Source organism: Cebus imitator, unplaced genomic scaffold (assembly GCF_001604975.1).
Source record: "Cebus imitator isolate Cc_AM_T3 unplaced genomic scaffold, Cebus_imitator-1.0 Scaffold324, whole genome shotgun sequence".
In the NCBI taxonomy this organism is placed as follows: domain Eukaryota; kingdom Metazoa; phylum Chordata; class Mammalia; order Primates; family Cebidae; genus Cebus; species Cebus imitator.
Window position 1 is genome coordinate 2,182,347 of NW_016107639.1, and position 7,648 is coordinate 2,189,994.

General features: G+C 40.1%; 1 protein-coding gene across 3 annotated transcripts in view; it reads left to right on the forward strand.

Annotated features, from left to right (window-relative positions):
* Positions 1–7,648, forward strand: part of KCNG2 (potassium voltage-gated channel modifier subfamily G member 2) — a 91,160-nt gene that overhangs the window by 33,098 nt on the left and 50,414 nt on the right. The gene's annotated exons all lie outside the window — the stretch shown is intronic.

Sequence of the window (7,648 nt, forward strand, 5' to 3'; positions counted from 1 at the left end):
TCCTCACCTGCCCATCCTCACCTGCCCTTCCTCACCTGCCCATCCTCACCTGCCCTTCCTCACCTGACCTTCCTCACCTGACCTTCCTCACCTGTCCCTCCTTACCTACCCGGGCCTTTTCCTTTTCAACCTTCTCTTCTACTTCCCTCGTCTGTCTTCTCCCCACTCTCTTTTGCAGCTTTTCGAAACCCCGCTCCTCCTTTCTTCTCCACTCTTTTCTGGTATTCATGGAACTTTGGATCGGGGGGCACCGTGCAGATCATTCACCTTGATTTTTAGAAGGGACCTGGGACTGCGCAGGCAACAGGCAGATCCAGCTGTCAGGACCCGCAGCCCCCTGGCTTTTCCAGCTCATGTGATAAGACTCCCCTTTGCGCAGTGCTGGGCAGCCTTAGAAGAGTGTTGTCCGCAGAGCAGCGGATGCAGTCTCTCCTGTATCTCCTCCTTAAGCTCCTGGCACCTTAAGGTAGATCACATGAGCCTAGGCGCATAAACGGCTGGGACGTCCTTGCCGTCTGCTCCCCTGCTGTGAGCCTGGACTGCACCCAGTCTCCAAGGAAAATAGCAGCCTGATTTCCTTAAAAATTGGCAATGAAGGACATTTTATAACTTTTTGAAATTTGTATAAATTTTTGGTATTACGTCAATGTTCCGCAAGCTCCGTAATCAAGAATTTCTTACCATCTAACCTAAATCTCTCTTGCTGAAGGGCTTTTTGTTTTTTTCAGAGAGTGTCTCACTCTGTAACCCAGGCTGGAGTGCAGTGGTGCCATCTTGGCTCACTACAGCCGTGACCTCCTGGGCTCCAGCAATTCCCCCATCTCAGCCTCCCAAGTTGCTGGGACTACAGGTGTGTGCCACTACACCTGGCTAATTTCTTCTTTATTTTTTTGTAGAGACAAAAATCTCACTATATTGCCCTGGCTCGTCTCAAACTCCTGGGCTCAAGTGATCAGGTACAGGACCCTTACGACTCCCGGTTTGCCTCCGCAGCGCTGGCACTGAGCCAGTGTCCTGCCCTCCAGTGATGGCAAATGGTGTTTTCTTTCTTGCGTTATTTACTCATGTTTTACAATAGGTTGCAGCCATATGGTTTCAGATTCTCAGTTTCCGGGAGGAGGTGCCCACTTCCTTCTGATACACACCCATCCACCATTTCTGGTACAAGGCCTCAGGTCTCACCCAGACTTCCTTATCAGGAGTCAGCCAGTCTCCCACAGGAAACGTTCTTAAGCTGGAGCAGCTGGTTCCTGCTGGCCGAATGCACTTTCAGTGGAGAAGGCTCCTTGCCGAATGAACTCACGAGCCCTGCTGCATGTGCTCACATCCATTCCCCGGGGAAATGGAGTTTTCCCTCTTGTTTATACTGAATCTGTTGAGCAGAATCGTCTGTGCCACCCACACCCGTGGTGTCAGCCACATGTTGGGAGCAGTAGCAAGACACCCCCACCCCTCCCAGCCAAGGTCGTGTCTGTAGAGAGGTGTAGGGAGTAGGAACTCTCATCCCCACCCATCGATGATTAGGAGCCCTCCCTCTCCATGGGTGTCAACAGAAGCCAAGTGGGGAATGCATACTTCTGTCCTCACTGCTAGCACTGAGGTGGCCTCCTTCTCTCCCCTGCCATAGCAGGGCCAGAGGAAGTCAGCCACAGCAGAGCCAGCATCTCTTACGATAGGTTGTAGCCATTGTGGTTTTAAACTCTCAGTTTCTGGGAGGAGGTCTTTTGTGCTGGCCCACATCTTTCTGACAGAATGTCTAGGTTTCCATGGAAATCAGCCCTCATACCAAGAGCCAGAAAGGTTTCAAATCCGGTGAAAAGGACAGTGAATGGCCACTGACACCAACACTAAGATGATAGTAATGTCAAAATTATTGGGCACAGATTTCAAAAGAACCATTGTAAAAATGCTTCAGTGGACAATTACAAACCTGCTTAAACAGATGAAAAAATAGTCTGAGCAAAGAAATAGAAGCTATAAAATAAAACCATGGAAATTTTAGATGTAAAAATACAATAAATGGGAAACACAATGGCTGGGTTCAGTGGAAGACGGAGTGGACATATAAAAGAGGCAGTGAACTGGAAGGTAAAATAGTAGAGGAGAAACATGACGAGTAAAATGTGAGTCAATGTGATAGACTTTCCTTCTCTGCATGAGTTTTCTGAATCACCTAATGGTGAGAGGAAAGACTGTGAAAATTCCTGATGTGGTTCTAAGGCAGGAAGAGGAAATGTTTAAGGCCATTATTATAAATGGGATGTGGGGCATGTAAAGGAAAGTGATGGATCTATGCTTCTCTTGAACTGGTAAAATAACACCAGCGGACCTGATAGGTTATGTGTATATAATACAATACCTAGAACAGATACAAGAAAACACAATAGATAAATCAAAAGAGAATTGTGAAATAGTGAAGTAATCCACAGGGAAATATGAAAAAGAAAACAGAAATAAAGAACAAAGAACAGAAAACAGTACAAAATGAAAGATTAAAGTCTTCACATACAAATAATTTTAGTAGGTGTAAATTGTGTAAACAAAACAAAAATCAATTTAAAACAGAGATTGACAGAGTGGGTTTAAAAACATGACCCAATGATATGCAGTCCATAAGAAAGTCTGACAAGCTCAACAAAGTTAAGAAGAGTGAAGACCCACATTACCAACATCTGGAACGAAACAGAGGATATTACTGCATACCCTGCAGACATCTAAAGTGTGAGAAGGGAACACTGCCAACAACTCTCCACGCACATTTGACAGCCCAGATCAACTGGACCAATTTCTTGGAAAATGCGAACTACCACAACTCATCCAGTGTGAAATAGATCATGCGAATAGTCCTGTAACTGTTAATAAAATTGAATTTGTAAATTAAAAATTCCTGAAAAAGAAATCACCAGGCCCAGATAGTTTCACTGGAGAACTTCTAAACAACTAAACCTCTGAGTACATGTCTAAGGTGGAATTAACACCAATCTATACTGTCTTTTTTTCCTCCATTTTCCAAAAAATGGAAGAGGAGGGAACATTTTCTAATTCATTTTATAAACCTAGTATTATTCTGATAACAAAACCAGTCAAAGCACTACAAAAAAGGGAAGCTATAGACCAATATCCTTCATGGATATACATTAAAATCTTATTAAATATTAGCAAATAGAAGTCAGCAATATGTAAAAGAATTATACCCATGGCCAAGTGGAGTTTATTCCAGGGATGAAAAGATGATTCAGTGTTTAAGTTCAATCAATGTAAACACTATATTGACAGGCTAAAGAAAAATTACATAATCATATCAATTGATGCAGAAAAACTTTTAAAATAACACCTGTTTTTGATAAAAATTCTCAGAAAATAGGAATAAAGGGCAAGTTTCTTGACTTGATAAAGATATCTATAAAAACCTATAGCTAACTTATGCTTAATGGTAAAAGACTGAATGTTCTTTGCCTCAGATGGAGAACAAGGCAAAAGTTTTCACTTTCATCATTCTTATTCAACATATAACTGGAAACCCTGGCCCCTGCAGTAGGTAAGAAAAGGAAATAAAATGCATATCCAGAAAGGAAGAATAAGACTGCCCCTATTTGCAAATTACATGATTATATACACAGAAAATCCCAAAAAATCTACCAAAAAACAAAACAAAACAAACAACAAAAGAACTTAGAACTAATAAATGAATTCAGCAAGATTGCAAGACATAAGATAAACATACACAATCAATACACTAGCAAGACACATGAACATCAAAATTAAACATAGAATATAATACCCTTTACAATTGTTCAACAAAATGAAATACTCAGGTATAAGTCTAGCAACACACAAATGGAACTTTAGGTATAAGTCTAGCAACACATGTATAGAACTATAATGCTGAAGACTACAAAAGGCAAATAAAAGAAATAAACAATGTAAATAAATGGAGAGATGCATCATGTTCATTTATTGAAACAATTAGCTTATTAAAAATGTCAGTTCTCCCCAAATTGATATAAAAATTTGAGATTAAGCATAACTCTTATCAGAATCCCAATAATTTAAAAAATATATATACGAGATTATTCTAAAATTTATACAGAAAGTCAAGGGAACTAGAATAGGTAAAATTATTTGGAAAAGAAGAATAATGTGGGAAAAATCTATCCACCTGATTTCAAGACATGTTACATAGCAATAGTAATTGACACTTTGTGGTATTGGTGGAGGGATATTTACCTAGATCAGTGGAGCAGAACAGAGAACCCAGAAATAAATCCACAGAAAAATTCCTGATTAACTTGTGACAGAGGTTCAAAAGTGATTCAGTAAATATAGCCTTTTCAACAAACAATAAAACATCCATAAGCCAAAAAAAAAAAAGAATCTTGACCTAATCCACACTTTATGCAAAAATTAAAATGGATCATGAATTAAATGTAAAACTATAAACATTACAAAAATAACAGGAGAAGTCTGGGTGTGGTGGCTAATGCCAGTAATTCCAGCACTTTAGGAGGCTGAGGCGGATAGGATTACTTGAGCTCAGGAGTTTGAGACCAGCCTGAGCAACATAGTGAGATCTTGTCTCTATGAAAAGGAAAAAAGGCAGCCAGGCACTGTGGTGTACACATGGAGTCCCAGCTACGCAGGAGACTGGGGTGGGAGGATTGCTTGAGCTTAGGAGATCAAGGCTGCAATGAGCTGATATTGAGGCTGCAGTAAACCATGATCACATAATTGCACTGGTGTTGACTGGGTGACAGAGCAAGACCCTGTCTTATAATAAATAAATAATAACAGAAGAAAATCTTTGATATGTTGGGCTAAGCAAATCATTCTTGACACCAAAAGCAGTCAATAAAAGAAAAAAGGATAAATTGGACTTTATCAAAATTAAAGCATTTTGCTCTGCCAGAGACCTTGTGAGGTTTTAAAGATAAGCTATAGACTTTGAGAAAATATTACACACTACATACCCAACCAAAAACTCGTATGTAAAATGCATTTAAAAACTCTCAAAACTTAACAGCAAAGTAGCAAACAGTCCAAATAGAAAATGAGCAAAACACAAGAAAAGATATTTCACCAAAGAGAATATTTAGATGACAAATAAGTACATGAAAAGCTCTTCTGTCACTAGCTATTAAGAATATCAAACTAAAAGACAGTGAGGAGTGATGCCATCAAGATGAGAAAATAGGACTTTCCAGTTTTCATACCCTTAGAGAAACAATTTGAACAACTATCCACACTCAAAAATACCTTCACAAGGGCTAAGGAATCCAGGTGAGAGATTAGCACCTGAATGGAGCACAGAAATAAGGGAAGACACATTGAAAACATTACTCATATCACTCCTTCCCCAAATCCACACGGCACAGTATGGAGAGAGATACTCTTCACATGGAAGGAGAATGAGGTGAGCACTTGACTTAATTGTGGACCCCAGTACTAGGTCCCTCCCTCTCCCCAGGGTAAACGTTGGTGCTAGGCTGGCCCCAGCAGACCCAGGCTCCAGGACTATGCCTATAGGCCTAGCCTCCAGGCCCACTCTAGCTCCAGGCAAGTCCTCACAGACCCAGGCTCCAGGCCTACCCCAGCACAAGGATGGTCTCTGTAGCCCAGGTCCCAGGCTGGCCCTTGCAGACCCAGGTACCATCTATTCATGCAGACCCAAACTCCAGGCCTGTCCCATAGACCCAGGCACCAAGCTGGCCTTTGTAAACCGAGGAAACAAGCTAACCTGCCTGATGACTCCAGCAGCAAGCCTTCCTATGGAAGGCTGCCAGCCTCACCCTTGCCCCAAAAATCACTGAGTGGGCTGACTGTTAAAGGACTCTCCATGCAAAAGCCAGTTTGTAAAGACTAGAAGAGGTGCTTACTTTTTTAAATACTCAGATATCAATGCAAGACCACAAGGATCATGAATAATTAGGGAACATGACACCATCAAATAATCAAAATAAATCACCAGTAACCAAACCTAAAGAAATGGACATCTACAAACAGCCTGACAAAGAATTCAAAATAATCATCTTAAAGAAGCTCAGTGAACTACAAGAGAACACAGACAACTAAACGAAAGTCAAGAACATAATACATGAGCAAAATTAGAAGTTCAACAACAAAGAGTTAGAAACCATAAAAAAGACCCAAACAGGATGGTCTTGAGACCATCCTGGTCAACATGGTGAAACCCCGTCTCTACTAAAAATACAAAAAATTAGCTGGGCATGGTGGCACGTGCCTGTAATCCCAGCGACTCAGGAGGCTGGGGCAGGAGAATTGCCTGAACCCGGGAGGCGGAGGTTGCGGTGAGCCAAGATTGCGCCATTGCACTGCAGCCTGGGTAACAAGAGCGAAACTCCGTCTCAAAANAAAAAAAAAAAAAAAAAAAAAAAAAGACCCAAACAGAAATTCTAGAGCTGAAGTAAACATGATTGAATTGAAAAATTCCATAGAGATTTCAGTAGCAGATTCAATTAAGCAGAAGAAAGAATCAGCAATCTCAAAGATAAAGCATTTGTAATTATTCAATCAGAAGAGCAAGAAGAAGTTTGAAGAAATTCTAGAGACTTATGGGCTGCCAGCAAGCAAACCAATATATGCATTATAGGTGTTCCAAAAGGAGTGGAGAATGAAAAAGGGGAAGAAAGCCTATTTAAAGAAATAATGATGGAAAACTTCCCAAATTTAGAGAGGGAAATAAACATCCAGATCCATGAAACACAAAGAAGACTAAATAGATTAAACCTAAAGAGATATTTAAGATTAAGCCTAAAGAGATATTTACCAAGACACATTGTAATCAAATTCTCAAAAGTCAAAGACAATGAGAAATTTGAAAGCAGCAAAGAAATCAATTTATCACATATAAGGGAACTCCCCCATGAGACTATTAGCATATTTCTCAGCAGAAACCTTGCAGGCCAGGAGAGAGTGGGATATATTCAAAGTGCTGGAAGAAAATTGCCAAACAAGAATATTATACCTGGCAAAGGTGTCCTCCAGAAAGTAAGGAGTGATATTGACTTTCCCAAAAAGACAAAAGCTTAGGGAGTTTATCAGCACTAAATCCACCTTACTAGAAATGCTGAATGTTCTTCAAGTTGAAATGAAAGCTCACTAATAGTATGAAAAAATATTAAAGGATAAAACTTACTGTAAAGGTAAGAATATAGTCTAATTCAGAATGTTCTAATACTGTGATGGTGGGACATAAGTCACCTTTAATCCCAGCATAAAAGTAGAAAGACAAAAGTATTACAAATAATTATAGCTATAATAATTTGGTAATGGATACCCAATATATAATGTAAATTGTGACATCAATAACATAAAATCTGTGAGGAGAAGAGAAAGTATATAGTTTTTGTTTACAGTTCAAGTTAAGTTGTTATCAACTTAAATAAACTGTTATAACTAAAAGATATTTTATGTATACCTCATCATAACTACAAATAAAAAAATTGTAAGGCCGGGCGCGGTAGCTCATGCCTGTAATCCCAGCACTTTGGGAGGCCGAGGCGGGTGGATCATGAGGTCAACAGATCGAGACCATCCTGGTCAACATGGTGAAACCCCGTCTCTACTAAAAATACAAAAATTCAGCTGGGCATGGTGGCGTGTGCCTGTAATCCCAGCTACTCAGAAGGCT